General features: G+C 43.2%; 1 protein-coding gene across 2 annotated transcripts in view; it reads right to left on the reverse strand.

Moving 5' to 3' along the window:
* PAG1 (phosphoprotein membrane anchor with glycosphingolipid microdomains 1) overlaps window positions 1-19,645 on the reverse strand; it is a 139,106-nt gene extending 119,461 nt beyond the window's left edge. For both annotated transcript variants that reach the window (XM_035011421.1, XM_035011422.1), the window contains exon 1: window positions 19,216-19,645. The gene's annotated coding sequence lies outside the window, so the exon portion shown is untranslated. The remainder of the gene's footprint in view (window positions 1-19,215) is intronic.
* Between the last annotated feature and the right edge of the window lie 988 nt (window positions 19,646-20,633).

Here is a 20,633-nt window from a genome sequence, read left to right on the forward strand (position 1 = left end):
TGAGCCCACCTGACACCCTTACTGATGGGAATGAGACTGACCACCAACACCAAGCACCAAAATGTGCCCCGGGGAAAACCTGTACACAAGAAATGAGCCTCTCTGGACAGGGTGCCCCACACAGTAGCAAATGAAGCTGATGGCTGCTGATAAAAATAACCTCAGGAAGGAGTGTTCATCTAATGTTCATCATCAAAGCAGCGATCTGTGCTGTGAGAATCATGGCCGGGTCTATAAACCAAAAGGCCTGCCTCTTCCCTGCCAATTCTACACGACCTAGCGTTCGAGCTTCAGGGGAGAGAGCCCCCTTCATCACTTCCAGGAAGCTCATTCCAACTGGCTCAGCCAGGGCCAGCCAGTTCACAACTGGAGTCTAGTGGAGAGGATGCTACCCTATGGCTGGCAGCTCGCAGTGGTCCTCCCCTCGGCCTGCTGCAGGGGGAACAGGGTAGGGTAGGACAATGGTGTGGGGTGGTGGGGAGGAGGGAACCTTGCTCTGGGAAAATTTTTTCTTGTCCTTTTTTTTCATGCTCTTCCTCTCTACCTTTCCCCCCTGGGATGGGGGGCTTTTATGAGTTGAACTGTGTTTCCCCAAAATTCACACACTGAGGTTCTAACCCCCAGTATCTTAGAATGTGAGACAAGACTTTTAAGGAGGTAATTAAGTTAAAATGAAGTCATTAGGGTGGGCCCTAATCCAATATGACAGGTGTCCTTCTACGAAGAGGAGATTAGGACCCACAGAGACACACCAGGGGCACGCACGCACAGAGGGACGATGATGTGAAGAGGCAGCAAAAGGATGACCATCTGCAGACCAAGGAGAGAGGGAGGAGAGGGGTCTTGGGAGAAAGAACCTGCTGACACGCTGGTCTTGGACCCCCAGTCTCCGGAACTGTGCAAAAATAAATGTTTGTTATTAAGGCCATCGTGTCTGTTATTTGTTATGGGAGCCCTAGCAAACTAATACAGGATGCTGCTTAAAAGTCAGGCCAACACACACTTCACTATGAAATTAAGTATTCCAAATAAATACATTCAATACCCTATTAACAGAAGAAAATAAAGCTGGAAACTTCCTCACACTTTCATACGGGGGCAGGCAGGTAATTCATTTAAGTAAATGTGCTTTCAAGCTAGCTTTTAAACAAGAGTTCTAATCATCAGCGGACTTTTCGCTCAGCAACCCTCCTCCACCTCTTCAACATCATTTTTACAACTCTCAGTTCAAGAGCCACTTAAGAAATAAATGATTCATGGCAACTGAAAGGAGATGATAATTTTCTGTGAGGCATAATGGTTGGGTTTGTAGGTCTATGGCTAATAAAAAAAAATGCTATCCCTTAACCCTCTTAACTTCTTTTATGGAAAAAAGGCAAAGACCCCCAGGAAGACCTATAAAGATCAAATCTCTCCTTTGCAATATATGTTTCTTCTGAGGGCTTAAATTCTATCTTTGAGAAACAAAATTAAGGGGTGCGAAGTTCAAGGCCTGTGTTGGGCTCCACACTGGGAATGGGGAGAGGAAGGAAGGAAGGAAGGAAGGAAGGAAGGAAGGAAGGAAGGAAGGAAGGAAGGAAGGGAAAAGAAGGCAGGCAAGCAAATTAAACTTTTCATTTAGAAAAGAAAAGCTCATTAAAAATGAACATTTCTGGTTTTATCTGAAGATGGGATATATTGAGTCTTGGATCTGAGAGAAGTATCCTGTTCATTCATAAGACACATTAACCTCCAAAGGTCTTCTGGATCTTGCAAGGCCAAAATTCCCATTTTCACACGGGCAGGGCTATCTATAAAAAGGGGCAGATTGCTCTGCCAGTCATAACACGAACCAGTGGTGTCACCTTGGGCCTGATGCTTAATCACACTGACCCTGTTTCCTGATCTGTAATCTACAGAAAACACACTTCTCTTACAGAGTTGTTGAGAGAATTAAATTGGATACTCAACTAACAGCACAGTCTGTAAACACAGTATTTCAAAAAAATTGGTCCACAGACTCCACACACACATCAGACACCTGGAAGCTTAATGAAATCTTGGGTTCTATTCCATATCACAAGACTGGGATGGGGTGTGGAAATTGGCATTTTTAAAAAAGACTTTATTGATTCATGGGAGAGAGAGAGAGAACGGGCATGAATGTACAAGAGGGGGGAGGGGCAGAGGGAGAAGCCAACTCCCCGCTGAGCAGGGAGCCCAACACAGGGCTCTATCCCAGGACCTTGAGACCATGACCTGAGCCGAAGGCAGACACTTAACTGACTGAGCCACCCAGGCACCCCTGGAAATTGGCATTTTTAACAAGCATTTTAAGCGAATTAAGGCTCGTGTCCTCAACAGGCTGAGAGGCTCAATCTGGGTCTGGACAGGCGACAGAGGAGGAACCTGGGATCAGCCTCTTAGCATCCAGCTGGCATGCTGCCTATTCTCTTCTCAGCAGGTACCCTGGTTCCAAGACCTGGGCTCCAGGCTGGGGCCCCACCATCCCTGTCTCTGATTCCAGTTCACCTTCTGTCCTGCTCCAAAGTGATCTTCCTAAAATACAAACCTGGCCAGGCTGCTCCCTGCTGCAACGTACTCAGCTTCAACTCTCTGCCCAACCCGTCTCTTCCGACTGCCTGGGTCTGTTCTGCCCAAGCTGGTCTCTGAATTCCCACCAGCCCTGGTTGCTTCGTTCAGAAGGCAGCTTAAATTTCACCCCCTCAAGGGGGCTCTCCCCAATTGCCCAGTCATTCCTAATAACATAAATACATCTTACTTCTCTGCCCAGAACCTAATACCTGCTGATATTCCCTCTTCATGTGGTTATTTCCTCCCACCAGAACATCAGAAGGGGTAGTTTGTTGGCTGCTCTATCCACTGTCTATCATGGTGCCCAGCACACAGTAGGAACTCAAGCATGTATGCTGAATAGATGAACACGTTAATGAATTATTGGCCTACACTGATGACAGCCTTGGCAAGGTTCTCACACCGGATGCGTGAGGCTGACAGAAAAGTTCCATTTCTTACCGTGCAGTAGGATGATCGTGGGGCAGAATTTTCTTTGCGCGGTGTCTGTGGCTCAGGGGAAAGTCTTAAATATAATTTCTGTAAACTGACCCCATTATATTAAAGAAAACTGACATTTAAATCATTCCTATATCTTCCTAGTTGTTTGTGAAGTGAGACATTTCTTCTTTTTTCCCACACAACTGGATTTTCTACAAATTTCTTAAAAGAGTGAGTTGTGTATACTTTTTATGAACACAAAAACCACCTCACTTAGATTTTCCTACCTACTGAAAAAAATAAAGGTACTGTCTTTAGAACAAAATATCCCTCAACAACAAAACAGTCAGGTTCGGACAGTATTATAAATCTATTCATGTTATAACCGTTCTCAGCCCCTTTAGAAACTGGAACAATGGAGCCCATCCAAAGGCTCTTGTGTGCCTCTGGAAAATGGACAGGCATTATGACCACAGAAAGTCTAGAGAAGAGGCTTTATAAGGAAGCCTATCAGAATGCATTTCTGTCCAACGTCTGAATTCCTTATTGTGTAAGGAAGGATTTCAGAGACCCACAGGTATATTAAGAATAAAAGAAAACTACGAATAGATGGCAGTTCAATTTTCGTAGTGGCCTCCCCTCTCCCACTAATTCAGAAAAATATTCTCGACAATCGTTTCCCAGCAAAGTCCCTGCCACCCATCTTTCTCACAAGGGAAAAGCAAAGCGAAAAATCTCCACCTCGGAACTTTAACTGGTTCTCCCGTGTGTGTCTTTATGGCAGTGAGTTTCAAACTAACAACAAATGAGGGAGGAGGGCACACGGCTTTGGTTTACAGAGAGTGACAGAAAGGAAAAATGGAAATAGTGGGTTGCAAGGCAGGAGGCCATAGTTATGGAAGGAAAATAAGGCCCCTCGGGGCCAGCCTCATGAGGAGGTAAGTACACACTTCACCTCCAATGGTTTCTGACCTGCTGGCGGCACATGGCCGCCAGGGATTTACAGATGGGAATGCAGTCCAAGGGGAAGAAGCTGCCACACTCGGCCGGTGTAGGTGGCACTTAGAGAAACCCATTCCCCCGAATGAAACTAAAAGTAAACAAAGGGGCAAGGGAGTGTTGCTCTTCTTTAATCTCTTCTCATCTTTCTTCCAACTTCCCTCCACAGTGGCTTGTGACCTACAGCACCCGACAGCAGCTATCATGCCCTCTAAACGGGTGGTTCTCCATGATGGCTGCATTACCTGGGGCGGGGTGGGAGGTAGAGGGGAGGTGCCTTTCAAAAACCACCAAGGTCTGGGGTGCCTGGGGGGGCTCCGTCAGTTGAGCGTCTGACTCTTGATCTCAGCTCAGGTCTTGATCTCAGGGTCGTGAGTTCAAGCCCTGTGTTGGGCTCCACCCTGGGTGTGGACCCCACTTTAAAAAAAAAAAAAAAGAAAAAAACCAAAGTGGAAGTCCCCTAGGGCATGTTAATCAGAATTACTGGGGGGAGGCCCTGGACATCACTAAGTATTACACCTCCCCAGGTGAACCACTGCTCTAAAGGCAGATAGACCGAAAGAGGGAGAAAGATAAAGGTGAGAAAGATCAGAGGATCTGCCCCCAAAGAGGGGGAAAGCATCACCAGAATACAAAGGGGGCTGTATTTAATGAGGAAGGGAATACAGCAGTGACAACGTGAGGCCCCTGTGGGCTGTCAGCTCCTTAACAACAGGAAATGTGGTAATAAGAAGAAATGCTTGCAAACTCAGGAAGACGCTTGGCAAGAAAAGACAGGGGCAAAACCAAGGTGGGACAAGTTTAGCTCTTTAAAGTTGGGAGATGGGAAAGAAAATGATAGTTGCGAGGAGGCTGCAGCTGGAGTAGGAGGTGGGTATAAACCAAGACACCCAAGAACGAAGTCGGCAGATGGGAAAGGTGAGGGACGTACTTTCACTACCAAGGGGCAATGAGTCAACGTCTTTTCATGCTGATTTCAGGTTCACCTTCAGATGAAATGTTGCCCTGACACTGGAGCAATGAAGAACTCTGTAACCCCTACTACATACTCCTGAATGCCTACAGAAACATTCAAAATTACCTTCCTCACGCAGCTGACTGTTAGCTCACATTGATGATGTCCTTGAGTTCTCAAAACGCAAAATTCTTGGATGTTCCTAGACACATGCAGTATTTCCCCAAGGCTGGTGTAACACCACACTCCGTTCTTTTCTCTAATTTACAGAAATTGGGTCCCCCTTGCTGGTAAATGGGTCCCACAACCTGCAGTATGTTCTGCCTAAGTAACACTGAGTATGCACACTCACATGCAGCAAGAGCAAATTTTGCACATTGATCGAAATATTCATTCACATTCATAGTCACTTAGGAGTGCCATGGAAAATTAGTTAAACCCCAGTGCCATATACTTACAATTTTCTGAGTACCACTACTGGAACCTGGAAATTAATACAGATATGAAATTTATGTGAAATAAATATATGTGAAAATAAATACATGTGAAAAGAAACTAACAAGGCTCACTATGGAACTTGCTCATTAGGCGAATTACATAAGATGCAGAATTTTTTAAAAACTGGAACAAGTTTGAAGTATCTCACTTTGTACTAGCGTCTTACTTCCGAGTTGAGAACCCACTAGATAGCACACATTGTTTTCTTCAGGTCTTTATCTTTCATCTCACTGCCCAAAGATTTTGGGATGGGTGTGATGGTTACTTAGCATGAGTCTGGGGCTACCTGGAGTGATAGCTGCCGCTGTTCCCTTTGGATTTTTCTCCATGGACATCTTTTTGACCTAACAAAACGATCTTCATCTTCTGGGCTCCTGGGCCCCCAGAGGTTCTGGAGTAAATGAACATGGCTACAATCCAGGCCTATAACAGGGAGGTGAAGCCACAAACCACAAGAGAATGTCGATCTGGCCATAACACATCCATACCTGGCCTTCTTCCACCAAAACTGAACAGCTAACTTGGCATTGTATCAAGTCTGATGGGAAGCTAATGATGTGAAAGCAAGACAAGTATACTCAGGGCTAAATGGTATGAAATGTGTATGTGGCAGAGGGGATAGGAGGGTGGGAGTGGCAAAGAAGAAGGAACAATTATTTGAGATGTAATATCCTGGGATCCACTGAGGCAAGTTCATAAGCCTTTTGCCACAGTTTTGAAATGCAAACTTTTCTGAAAACAGGGTTTCTTTGTTACTTTGCTACCAAATGAATTGACTCCAAAAACTGACCTGAACTGACATCAAGTTATTTGGTCATCCTCTGTCCTCCTAAACGTGAATATTCATCCACTTTGCTACAGAAATTACTGTTTCTTGGGATCACACGGGACTATTACATAACATACTGTATATAAACTCTATTACCTTTCTACAAGCTGAATTCTGAAAGACATGTGGCCCCAAAGGGATTGCTGACCCCCTACACAACTCTCCAGACAGGTGAATTCTCTGGATTTAATCCTTTTGTAGTTTCCCCACATCATGCAGTATTCATCTGACCTCAGTCAGCTTATCAATGATTTCAATGACATTATTTTAGTAGACAGATTCACAGGGAACAAAACTGAGCAAAGCTGAGAAACAGGCACACTACGGACTCTTTGATGTAGCACATACACCACATTAAATATACATGCTTATCTTCTCCTTTGCCACCTTTTTCACCTAATTAACCTGAGAATTCTGATAACGAAGTATACTCAAACGTGCACTGTACCAAGGTGTGGCAATGGTAATAAGAAAAATATAAACAAGATAACCTTCAAAAAGAAGACATCAAACTACATTTTTACTTGTAAAAATTAATATCCCAAATGAAATGTCCAGAGAGTTCCTAAAAGGCAAATCTATACAGACAGAAAGTGAGAAGAGAGATCAGCAGTGGTTGCCTGGGGTTGGCCATGGGAATACAGTGACCACAAATGGGCACAAGGGATCTTTTTGGGGTGATGGAAAAGCCCTAAAACTGAATGTGATGGCAGTTCCATAATTCTGTGCATTTACTAAAGACCAGTGAATTGTACACTTAAAACAGGAGACTTTTATGGCATGTAAATTATAACTCAATGAAGACGTTAAAAACTAATATCCTAAATTTCTAAAGTAACTTTTTATGTCAATACCTCCTCTTCTTTCCTGATGTTTCAAATAATATCAGTTGAAATGGAGAGAGAGAAAGGCAATAAAGGGGACCTATTCATCATTATCAAGGGAAAAAGAGAAATTTTACCCATAAATGACTAATTTTACATCTAGTCAGAGAACATAAATTTCTTCTGGATAGTCCCTGATATTTAGCAAATAAAATCAAAATTATTTTTTAACATGTCATATATTTCTCTAATTACAGCATACATCACACATTGAATAATAGTATTTTATTTGCCAGTCAACTTCAAAGAGAGTATAAACTCCTGAGGGCTGGGACGATGTCACTGCTTGCCCTGTATTTTCAGGACCTTTTAAGTGCTCAATAAATGATTATATTGATTGCAACGATTTCTCTCCAAGGACCATCTATCACATTTCCATTTGCTTGAACAACAGAAAGCAAATTAAACAGACATTCCCTACTTTCTAGATCAGGGTTTTTCTCAACTTCAGCACTATTGACATTTTGGGTCAGAGAATTTTTCCCTGAAGAGGGCTGTTTTGTGCCTTGCAGAATGTAGGATGGCATCCCTGGTCTCTGCCCCTCTCCCCAGTCATGACAACCAAAACTGTCTCCAGACATGGTCAAACGTCTCCTGCAGGACAAGAGTAAGACAGATCAACCCAAACTAACGCGTTCACATTTCAACAATGCCTTTGTGTTACTACTTTCTGCAGTTAGTGAGATCAAGAAAGAAAAAGTCTATCACCAGGAGATGATGATTTTCTGACTATGGGCCTTGGCATATTATAGGGAGAAGAAAAGGAGAACATTCTTTTTATTCTTCCTGTGACTGTGCAGATGTGAAAGGCTTATCCTAATGCAAGGCTGACAGTTTTCAGGATATGTGGAGCTGTGAAAATACGTAAGAGAAGGGTCCAAATGCCAAGTGTCCCATGGCTATAAAACAGTATAAAAGAAGCATGTTCATTGCCAGCACTGGGCTGTTTATTATGAACTGCATCTAGGAGAACAATTTTGAAAATGCTATTGAATATTTATTAAAAGAAAAGATCTACAACAATTTGGGTCCTGACATGCCACTATTAGCAAATCACTCAGCCAGTGGGAAAGGTTAAGAGCCATGGTGGCAGAAACCATTAAATTAAGTGTAAGGTTTGACACTTTGGTGTTTTATTTTATTCTTCTCAACAACCATAGTGTTTAGTAATCTTGTTCCAAATATCCCAGCACAAAGCCTGAAAAGCTGTTATCCATACTGTATGCTTTTTTTCCCTAAGATTTGATTTATTTGAGAGAGAGAAAGATTGAAAGAGAGGAGGAGCATGGGGAGGGGCAGAGGGAGAAGCAGAGAGCCTCACGTGGGGCTGGATCCCAGGACCCTGTGATCACGACCTGAGCCCAAAGCAGCAGCTTAACCAAGTGAGCAACCGAGGCGCCCCCATACTGTATGCTTTTAATGAGACTCCAGAGTTTTTAGTTTTAATTCCATTTTGGAGATACTGAGCATTTCATATTGATGGTAAAGCTTAAGACACACATTTTGGGCAAAGTGACTATTACATAATGCAGCAAAGGAAAAATATTCTTAACATCATCCGAATATGTTTAAATATTTACGGAGATTCATAATACTTTACTTGAAAGCATCTTTATTTTTTATTTAGAAAAATAAAGGCATACACTTCCGACCTCAACACCAACAATTTGGGCACTACATCTGACACTATTCTCGTTTTCAACCACTTCGGCATTTATCAACGTTATATATAAGAAAAAGCTACAGTCGACAGTTACATGTCAATTCCTAACATTTGAAAAGGAAGCATATCTTTTAAATTCTGTTTGTAAAAATGTTTATATTTTTCCCTCTGTGCCGATCAGTAAACATAAGCAGGTTTAGGACTTTGAATATTAAACATATAATTCCTAACTCCACTAATGAAAGAATATACACGATAGGCAAAAACACTCTATTCAATCAAGTGCTAACTATACACGTCATTATGGCATTAAAATTAGATTATTAATTTAGACATGTTCTATCATGTCAAGTATACACTGGCATAAAAATGAACAAAATCAGTAGCAAGTAAAAGGAGCTAAAGAAAATTCAATTATTCTTTTTAGCAAATGAAAACTCCTAGTACATAACATTAAAATGCACACTCATGGGAAGATGAGTAGGAAATGCAGCTTAATTATTTATCTTGGTAGCGGAGAATAAATACAGGAGTGTCAAATCACCTCAACAGAATACTAACTCTGTGCCCTGAATTATCATATTTGCATTTGGATGAAATTGGGACACGTGAGGCATGAAATGGCCAGATTAATTTTCATCTTACTTCATTTGTGTTTCCTCACATATTATAAATATAAAATGCAATCAAATCATATATAAAATACCATATTACTTTATATTATTACCTGAATTTTCATATCTTCTCTACACTGCACCGAGGCCACTGTAATATGCCACGTGTAATGGTAATTACCAGAATTAAGACAGGTGACTAACATTTTCATAAGACTTTTTAAAATGTATAAATGTACAGTTATTTTTTTAAAAAATCAGCACCAGTAACAAAAGATCACCCCACCAAATGTAGCAAAAGCATAAGCCCCTTTAGAGTCTACTTTTCCTACTGAAAGCTAAAATGTAAAGTTGGCACTGTGAAGCTTGAAATTGAGATTTAAGGATAAGCAGCCTTTTGCAACTTGCTAGAAATTGCTTTCATCGGGAAACTGCCATTTAGCAAGGTTCATAGATATTTTTTTATGAAATAAAAAAAATAGCACCATAAACTTTTCAAACTGTCATGAAATTCCATGTTCTCATGATTCTAACATTCCTGCATATCAATAGCTAATATCCGATTTAAAGTAGCAAAATTCAGTAAATCATAATTTTAAAATATCAGGAGCCAAAAGAGAAGTTGTAAGACTAAAACAAACCCTTTAGATTTATCCTGCATCATTTTACACTCCTCAAGTATAAAATGCTCAAGACAAATGTTTTACTACTCTGGCATTAAACGGGTAACATAACAGCGGCTTTGGTGAGATAAAGCAAGTGACATCATTTAATGCATTTGGAATATACAAGAATAATAAAAGAAAAACCAATAGCTTAAACTTAATTTGGTTAATTTTTATTTCACAGGTACACACACACACACACTTTATTTCACAGGTACACACACACACACACCCACACCCCAAACACACACACACACACACACACACCGAACGCTCAAGTACAACAGCCATTGTAACAACTGACCCAAACTTGTTGCAACAACACATTTGCATTGCATCACAAGTACCAGGTTTAACTACAATAATTTTGCAGTTTAAAATATTCAATCTTTTTATTTTATAACTCAGATGCTTTTAAGCTTTTAAGATAATGAAAGAAAAAGACGCTCATTTTGTGAAGAAAGATTTCCCCCCAGTCTAACTTAATTACATACATTTGCATAAATAACCCCTGGCCCATCAAATACAGACTGTAGCCAATGCAGTTTCTACTGTGGGTACTTTGAGCAACTCTGAAATGTTCCACCCACTAATCTTTCTTTAGTAGCTCTTCACGAAGACAACATGATGAGTGGCAGGAACCTGGAATGTGAAGTCAGAACGCCTCAGTTTGGGTCCTAGGAGATGTGCCGTTTATTAGCTGTTTTATCTCCACCCAGTTATCTGAACCCTGTATCTCAGTTCTTTCTATAATTGAAGTAATTCTGCCTTTAGGTCAAAATTAAAGCCAAAATGGGTGACGACTAACATGTATGATATAAACTAAAATACATGGTCACTATTTCCCTCATCCCCAAATACTCTAGTTTGTCTATAATGTAACGAGGACTGTTTTTATGACGAGTGAAAATTATAGGAAACTATGCTCAACATATCTCAAATATACCAATGAGCCAAAAGATTCATTCATAACTATAAAAGGATTGGTTCAAAGGTTCAAACCCTCTTAGATGCTATGACCACGACCAAAGCTTAGTTTCTGTAAAGTGCCAAATAATATGCCCTTTACCCCTTTTCCTCCCAGCGTGTTCATTCATGGATACAATAAGACATGTCTGTTAGAAGAACCAAGCACTTTATCCACCGAGAAAGTGACTCTCTCATCTTTCCCACTTTCCCAAGTGCCCATGACCTGCAGCCAATGAAGGAGATAAATGAATGGAGGAGAAAAATAAGAAATGGCAATTCTTGCCCTATGCAGCTTCAGATCCAGGATCATGTTTTCTCATGATTTTCTTTCTTTTTCCTTTACCCTTACCCACTGCATCCACTTCCCAGATGGTAGGCCTTCATGTTTATTGACAGAATAGAAAGCTGTACGAGAAACAGCCACCATCATCTGTACAGATACAAGCAAGTTAACAGGCAGACCTGTTCCTCTGCTCGTTTTCTTCTTTCTATTTCATTGTTTTTGTTACCCAGCTCCCATCCCATCAAGCACCTCATTTTGCTTTGCCTCTGGCTTCTGCCACTTTTGTCTAAGCACTTGTCAAAAACTTCCCTCACTTAATCTCACTAGCCCATCTCCTTTTCTTTCACCTGCCACCTTGGCCCTCTTTTTTTTTTTTCCCCCCACTCCACGTGTTCTCCCAGGCAGATCGCCACCTCAACAACAATGTGAAACACACAGAAGGCTTGCAAGCTTTTATTTTCAGCTAGGCCTCTGTCTTGGAATTCCAGAACCACACAGTCAACCAAATCTCAAGTTGACCTGGGCGAGCCTCTGGTACCTCACATTACATAAATTCACCAATAAATTCGTCAGCTTCCCCTGCAGACTGCACCATCCTCTGTATTCACGATCATGACCAATGGCACCTCTCTCCAGGCAATCACCCAAGCCAGAGACCTGGGAGTCATCCTCGAAGTCACCATCCCCTCCCTGCCTCTCCCCTCCTCCTTTCCCCACTCTTACCAGTCTAAGTTCAGACCTTAAACCTGCACTAGGATTCATTCAACAGTTTTTGCTTGTTTGTTTTTTTACAGGGCTTCTGTGTCTGCTCCCCGACCCGACACCCCCTATTCTCCACAAAACACCCAGAGTAATCATTCTAAAACAATCCCCTAAAGCGTCCAAATTCATCTGGACCAAGCATGGTCCCCAAGACCCTTCCTAAACTGGCCCCATCTCCGGCCTCATCCACGGCCCTCGACATGCACCAGCCACAGGGAACGACCAGCTGTTTTACAGACACGCCACCTGCCTGCTGGGTACTTGCACGGCACTGTTCTTTCTGGTCCCTCTGCTCAGCATGCTTTCTGTCAGCCCACTCCCATCCTCAGCTGCCTGGCCCCCTCTGACTTGCTTGCCAGACTCAGATCCAGCCCTACACTTCCAAGGGGAAAGCATTCCCTTGGAATCAGGTACCCCTGCCAGAGCCCAGCATCTTTTACGCACTGCTTACAACTGCACCTTTTCCCCTCCATTCTGCTGAGATTCTGGAGGGCAGTGCGAGGATGCTTCTTCTGTTTGAGGTTTCAACATTCAATAACATGCCTGGTATCCTATCAATGTATATCTGGTAAATGCATAAATGAGTAAATATCTTTCCAATTCAATCTGACTCAAACAAGGCCAAGCTGCTAGTGATTGATTATGTGTGAATTTGAGGTTCACAGCTCTCCTTAGAAGATGTCAGGGAAAAAATAAGGCCACAGTGTTTGCAACTCGCCAGTACTGAATGCAGAGGTTGCAGTATTCTTGTGTAAATTGTGTTACAGCTTGGCTTTTTTTAATTTAAAAAAAACCATGTGCTGTTTGGTTTTATTGCCTCTAACTTATAACATGAGCTGCCTCCACACTGAAGTTTGCCAGTAGCTTCGGCATGTTCAACCATAATGGGAATGACAGAGGAATGGGTATGGTCGGGGGTGAAGGGCCAGAGTGAGCAGAAGCAATATCAACAGTAACGACCGAGTCACAGATGCAGTGAGAACAGATGCCCAAAGATTTACCTGATTACCCTTCTTCACTTAGAGAATAAATCCACAGAAAGGCTTACGTATGCAACACCAGGAGCTTTATGAAGACTAGAATGACAGATGACAACAATGTTGACTTAGTCACATCTTTTGGTACTTTTACAGAATCAACTGAAGCTGATCTTGCAAATTGCAAACTTGCAAATGAATAAGGGATACAGTATGTAGATATTGGGCTCCATGAAATCATAGAGAAAGATATAAAGCTGCTGCTGACCAACTGCAAAACTTTATTTTTTTCTACTTGCCTACTCCATAAGGTTCATAGGGTTTCCAGCGCTCTGCATTTTAAGTAAAGGCCCTCTAGTCAGGCCAAATTTCCCTGTCCTTTGCAATAGTGTCTATATTTAGAAAATTGAATTTTTCATAAGTTTTGAGTGACTCACAGGTTTGAAAATTGTACAGTCCTATAAAATCAAGGAGGGGGAGTAGATGAAACATCAACACAATATGTCAAAATGGTTTTTTTTTGAAGATTTTATTTATTTATTTGACAGAGACACAGCGAGAGAGGGAACACAAGCAGGGGGGAGTGGGAGAGGGAGAAGCAGGCTTCCCGCGGAGCAGGGAGCCCGATGCGGGGCTCGATCCCAGGACCCTGGGATTATGACCTGAGCCGAAGGCAAACGCTTAACGACTGAGCCACCCAGGCGCCCCCCAAAATGTTTTAACAACAAGAAAAATAATAAGTCAAAACTCAAGGAATATGAAGAACTTATTGAACAAATGCTGACTCCAATGTGAAATCAAGAAAAAATGGAGGACGTGAGGCTCAGAGGAAGGGTTTTAAAAATATTACAAATTAGTCATAAATTCTTTGTATTGTGCATTTGGACTAGAAGATTTGATGTAATTCTGAGACAACACTCTTGACCCTTACTTGTTAAGACATATATAGTCACTGAATTTAAAAACCATAGTCTCATTGTGAATAGCATATGACACTGTTGCAGTAATCTTCATTACTGATATTTTTTTTTATAAACATGTTTTTTAATCACTAGAGAAAATCTCAGGTTTCTATACTTGCCCTTTCTTTAACGAGAGTGACACAAGTATGTTACCCAAACACAAATGAAGTTAACATACCTCTCCACTGGGTCCCATTATCGGTGGAAGGCTTTATGCTTCCTACTGCACAATGCTAACATGTGGTTTTCTTTTCTAAGCTTGTTGTACGAACTAAGCCAAGTTCTTCCTCCACAAAGACATGGAGATGACACTATGTAGTCAATGCCAGATGCTGCCTATGGGCAAGAAGGTGAGCAATGGCCTTCCCACCATCTCTTTAGCTCTCTCCCAGGGTCATTGTGGGAACCAAGCGAGACAGTACAAGACTACTTTGAGAAGCACAATATAGGACACCTATGAAGCACAGCTGAATGATCATTAAAGCTCCAAGATTAGATGCAGAATGCACTGTATGGAACCCAGGCCTTGTCAGACAGCCGTGGGCTCCATTCTTGGCTCCAAAACTCACCAATGTGACCCTGGACAGGTGCCCTGACCTTTCTAGGCCTCAGTTTCCACTTTTGAAAAACAGGATAATAAAGTAACTACCATATAACGTTGCCGTGAGGATTAAAGTAAATACTGTACGTAAACTTCTTAGCACGGCAGCTGGTACATGGTAAGTGCTCTGTGTTAACTATTCACTCCAGTTCTTATCCAGAAGGCACGATGGGTAAGGACCAGAAATGTGGCAGATAAATCATTCTCAGAGCTGTGTCCCCCCATCTCTGCCCCTTGTCCTCAAAATCAGCAATGCCCCAGCCTTGAAGGACTGTCTCTGCCATGATGAATACGAACTGCTTGCTTGTATCACCAGAAACTTGTATAATTCCCCAACATATCTCTCATGGATGTACAGAGCAAGAGCTCTAGAAAGAGAATCAGCTCCCAACTCCCCAAGCCAGAAGTGAAGATAATTCAAAACAGTAGCTATGACTAGGGAGAGTAAATGATCTTCATTCACTTTATCCATATTAAAATTACCTTGTTTCCTGTACATATATTTTCTGACAGCAGGAAAAAGCTGATGTCAGAGAAGTTATTTGGAGATCTAGAGGTGGCCACAGATAAGCCAATAAATAGTTCACACAGACGAGAAATAAAACAGAGCTATGTAAATTGTAAAGAATTAGTTAAAACTAAATTATGGACCCAGCTTATGTCAAAGTGATCAAGGAAGGCTTCAATTATAGAATAACCCAGAAGAGAGGAGCATTTGAAATGTAAATATTGATTGAAGAGAAGGGATATCTGTACTCTGACAAGGAGGGTTAAAATTGAAGAAGGTATTTCACAGATGTGAAGGGGCTGTTGATGGCAAGGGCTCTTTTTGGCACACTGTCTCTGTGGGACTGTGTCCTCAGGCATACTGAGGCACTCTCCTGAAAGCTCGTTCCCAGAAAGGTTTGATTTTTTTAAACTGACATATACAATTATATCAGTTTCAGGTGTACAACTTAATGATTTATGTACATATTGCAAAATGATTTCAATAAGTCTAGTTAGCATCTGTCACCACACAGCTACAACTTGTGATGAGAACTTTTGAGATCTACTCTCTTAGCAACTATCAAATATGCAATATGGTATTATTAACTATAGTCACCATGCTGTACAGAAAGTCTTGATTTTATTTATTTTTTATTTAAATATTTTATTTATTTATTTGAGAGAGAGAATGAGAGAGAGAGAGCACGAGAGGGGGAAGGGTCAGAGGGAGAAGCAGACTCCCTGCTGAGCAGGGAGCCTGATGTAGGTAGGACTCGATCCCGGGACTCCAGGATCATGACCTGAGCTGAAGGCAGTCGCCCAACCAACTGAGCCACCCAGGTGCCCCGAAAGTCTTGATTTTAAAAAAAGAAAGCCAACTTAGAACATCTGTCCCAAAGTACTGTCAGTGGTAGCATAATACATTAGCTAAGAGGTTACACTGGTCTACGAGAAGTCTGTTGCTTATGTGCCTTATATAGCAATTAGATTGTAATATCTAGAAAACAGAATAAATATTTACCAGAACCAGAACACTACGTAGTATCTGGATGATAACCTAGGAATGTCTCTCTCTCTCTCTCTCTCTCTCTCTCTCTCACACACACACACACACACACACACACACACAAAAGTGGCCTCTCAATCATTCCCAACCTCTGAAGTCAGGTGAGAAGCTCAACAGGCTATGGACCAGACTTTTAACAAAGTACTGCTCACAAAGGACCCAGAAACTGCTTCCTGTGACGCTGGCATTAAGGCCTAGAAGAAGCACGCTTATTTAATGTAAAACATAAATGATTCCCATTTCTAAATATACAGCAAAATGCACGGGAAAATACAAGGCCTCTCTCTCTCTTTCTCTGCCCCACGGTTGTTCTCCAGCTGGGACTGAATTCATGCTCAGGTATGATGCTCTTTGTGGATGGATGACTGCTGCCTGTGCTGGTTTTCTAGGCTGCGTGGATCACTGCAGCCACATCTGCAGACAGAAACGAACCAGAGAGCACCGTCCTCCAGTGTGAACTGTCACATACCAGCTTTTTTCCCAATGATTCTCTGAATATATGAATGGGGAAGTAAAAAGCAATGGAATCCACTTGAAAGTGAAGGAGAAAACATACTTCACCTGCTGGCACATCTACCCTATGCTAGGCTAAGCAAGTTATTTAATAATAATTATAGTAATAATAATAACTCCCAGTCTTGGAGAACTATGTTGTGAGTGCTGTTGAGCACTTTGCATACTTTAATGCTTACCTTGAATTTCCTCATCTGTATACTGAAGATAATAGTGCACCTATTTTATTTTATTATTATGAGGATTAAAGGAGAATAGGTGGAAAAAGCACTTTGCAAGTTGAGGCAGCAAGGTCAAAGGGAACAGGATTTGAAAGAAACAGACATGGGCTAAAATCCCAACTCTGATTTGATCTCTCTGAGCTTCAGTTTCCTCATCTCCCAAGTGGAGAAGAAACCACCCACCTCAGTGAGGAATTGAGGGAGACAGTAAATTAAACACCAGCTGGTCTGCATCACCAGAAAGTGTTTAATAAATGTTTATATCCTCTCTCCTGTTATACATGTGACCTGCTTCCATTAACCTTCATCAGCAGCCATTCAATGTCCCTGGTATCCAAAGATGGGTTTCCTTTCATAGTAATGATAATTTTATCAGCTTAATATGCCAGACACTGGTTCAACGGCTTGACATCTATGAAGTCATTATTAATCCTCATCATAATCCCATGAAGTAGGTACTACTGTCATCCCCTGTTTACAGATGAGGATACTGAGGCACAGAGTTTGGGTAACTCACCCAGATTTAAACAGATGGTACGAGAGCCAGGAGCTCAGCTGCCTAGTCTACCCTCCTAACCATAATACAACAGTGCTGATGGGGTAAGTCTTTTGAGATTCCATGCTTGGATGTTTTCTCTTCTAGACATAAGCAATGGATGCTCTCACAAACCACAGTGTGTGCCTAACTTTTCAACTTCTGAAATAACATTTTTGTACTTTCCTAGAATTCTTTAAAAACCTAGGATATGTTTTTAAATGTGGTGCCTGTAACTAGCTTATCTTGTTCTATGTGTTGGAATACCACAAATAAAAGCACTTCTCTTTCTAAAGATTGCCTAGATAAATCTTACATTAAAACACACCCCTGAGTTTTGGTTTAAACATTTATTATAAGTCCAAATTTAAGTATATGTGTGTATGTGTGTGTGTGTATATATATATCAAGTCTTAATGCTGTTTTGTTAAACTAATGACTTTGATATCAAATAATCTGAAAATTCTCGTTTCTAATGTTCAGTCTTAACAGTCAGAGCAGTACCATATTTATTTCAAAGTATTCCTTTTACAAATTTAATCGACTCAAATATTACGCATCAATGATGATAATCTATTGCTCTACTTAAAAGGAATCTCTAGGGGACAGATGAAAAAGAAAGGTTATAGAATTCTATCCTTCAAAGTAGGACAGGACAGCTATCTATAAATCATGCTCTTTATTAAGATAATTAAGCTCATTGGTATACTTAACTTTCAGACTCAACAAATGTCTGGGATGAACAATTTCCACTTTTTCTAAAACAAAGGGAATGTGTTCAAAAAGGGTCCTCTGCAGGCTCTCTGCACAATGCCTGCTATTTTAAAACATGATTTATGTGTCTAATTCCTGGAGCTGCCTTGAAAAATATACCGGGTTTCTCCTCGCACGCTACCTATTAGGAGAAGACACTCCAATTTGAAGAGTGCACTCTGTTTCGGACTACAGAATGCTATATCATGTCAGCATTTTCATTAAATACTGTTCAAGCTGGACCTTAAACAAATGGCACGGAGAGCCACAGCTGCAGCCACTGCAGACAGTTATCCCGCCGGGAGGCTTATATAAGAGGCGCAGGACCGGCAGCGTGAAACCCAAGTGTCATCATCTGAATCCTATTTCTTTGAGACTTGCCCACATTCTTGAAATGTATGAAGTCATATACAATGAACGGATTTCTCATTTTATTTGCCTTATGGCACAAAACGCTGTATTGACTTACAAGCTGTTTTCTCCCTAAAGGACTGGGCTCCAATTAGGGAAACGTTGGCAACTTCTGCCTAGGGGAAGAGTAAAGTGGGATGCGCGGGAAGCCCGAAGGGCTGGGAAGGAATGACTTAGCTCCCATCCCCAAAGACTTATCGCATCCAGGAATATTAGGGGAGTCACTTCCCGGAGGACTTAGGGTAGAGGTAACAGGACCCTGCACGCACCCTCCACTGCCAAACACACAGTCAAGGAGCTCGGAACGTGCAATCAGCAGCAGGCGAAATGCCCTCAGAGCACCTGTCCTCTCGCAGCATTTCCAACTGGCACAATCCTCAGAGGCTGCTGCCAGCCCGCCCTGGAATGCCTCTCCCCGCGTGCCGGGTCCGCTTCTTCGCACCCTGAACTCCCCGAGATGGAGCCCAGCTCCTAACAAGAGCGGCCACCCCCAGCTTCCCACAAAAGGATAATAAAAACGCACGTCTCCTCCCCATGGCTCCCTCCAACTTCCGAAACTACAGTCAACTTACCGGGACGCAGGAGGCAGGGAGCCTTCCGAGGGGACCTCGCTCCGCCGCGCTCAATCCCGCTGGCCCCGCACTGCCCGGGCGGCGGCGGCTGCAGGGCTAGGCGCTGTCGCTCTGCACCAGCCGCCTCGCTCCGCCGTGCCGGGAGCCGGGCACTCGCCAGGGCGCACCGGCCGGCGGCGGCGGCTGCAGCGGCGACTGAGGCTGCACGCGGCCGCGCGGACCGAGAGCTGCAGATGGCACCGACCCCGGAGTGCGGCGCTCCTAGTCCCTGGTGCGTGTCTCCGGCTCCGAGGGAATGGCGACTCAACGAGGAACGCGGCAAGGAAAAAGCCGAGGCGCCGTCAGCCGCAGAGCCTCCAGCCCGCTCCCAGGCGGTGGTCACATCGCAGGCGCGCCGGCGGGGGAGCTAGCGGGCGGGCACCGCAGTCCGCACTGGCTGCCGCGCCGCGGAGAATGACAAGCGCCGAGGCGGAGCAGCTGTGCGGGGCGCGGGGCGCGAGTGCGCATGATCCCGGCCCGCTGCGGCACGTCACGGGGGAGGGAGGGGCGGGAAGGGAGCGAGCTGGGCGGGGCCGGGGTGGGGGCCCCGTGGGCGGACTTGGGCGCTGCGCCCCGCTCCCTCGCGGGAAGGTACAGGAAGTCTCCCGCCTCGGGTTTTGTGAACGTAAAGCTGCGTGGTTGAACTTGTCTCCAGAGCCCATTGTCCCTTAAAAACCACTCTTTAAGCGGTCCTTAGGGCTCTGGGCAAGCCCAGGAAAGCCAGTTTAACTCAGGTTATAGCTTAAATCGTAAAGGACTGCGGTTTAGGGGACAATGGTCCTCTACCTGGCTGTACATAAAAATAACTTGGGAAGCTTGTAAGAGCCTTTTGCTCTGACCGCACCCCCGGAACCCAGACTCAGCGCGGCGCGGGTATCAGTAGGTTGTAAAGCTTTCCAGATGATACCGACGTGCAGCGGAGGTTTTCAAACCTTTAATGTGTGTCAAAATCTTCCGTGGATTTTGTTAAAATGCAGGTTTCTGATTCAATAGGCTTAGGCGCTTAGGGAAGATCCGTCATTTCCAACAAGATCCCAGATGATGCCACTGCTGTAGGACCAGACCCTCTTATCCTTACTACTCAAAGTGTAGTGTAGGATCTGGAGCAGAGCTTCTGAAACGTTGGGCTGTGTGAGAATCACCTGAGTAGTGTTTTGTTGTTGTTGTTGTTGTTGTTGTTGTTTTTAAAGATTCCATCTATTTGTTTGACAGAGAGACACAGTGAGAGGGGGAACACAAGCAGGCAGAGTGGGAGAGGGAGAAGCAGGCTTCCCGCTGAGCCGGGAGCCCGATGCAGGGCTCGATCCCAGCATCCTGGGATCATGAACTGAGCCGAAGGCAGACGCTTAACGACTGAGCCACCCAGGCGCCCCCCCCCC

The sequence above is a fragment of the Mirounga leonina genome, unplaced genomic scaffold (genome assembly GCF_011800145.1).
Source record: "Mirounga leonina isolate KUSES-001 unplaced genomic scaffold, KU_Mleo_1.0 Mir_165, whole genome shotgun sequence".
Lineage (NCBI taxonomy): Eukaryota > Metazoa > Chordata > Mammalia > Carnivora > Phocidae > Mirounga > Mirounga leonina.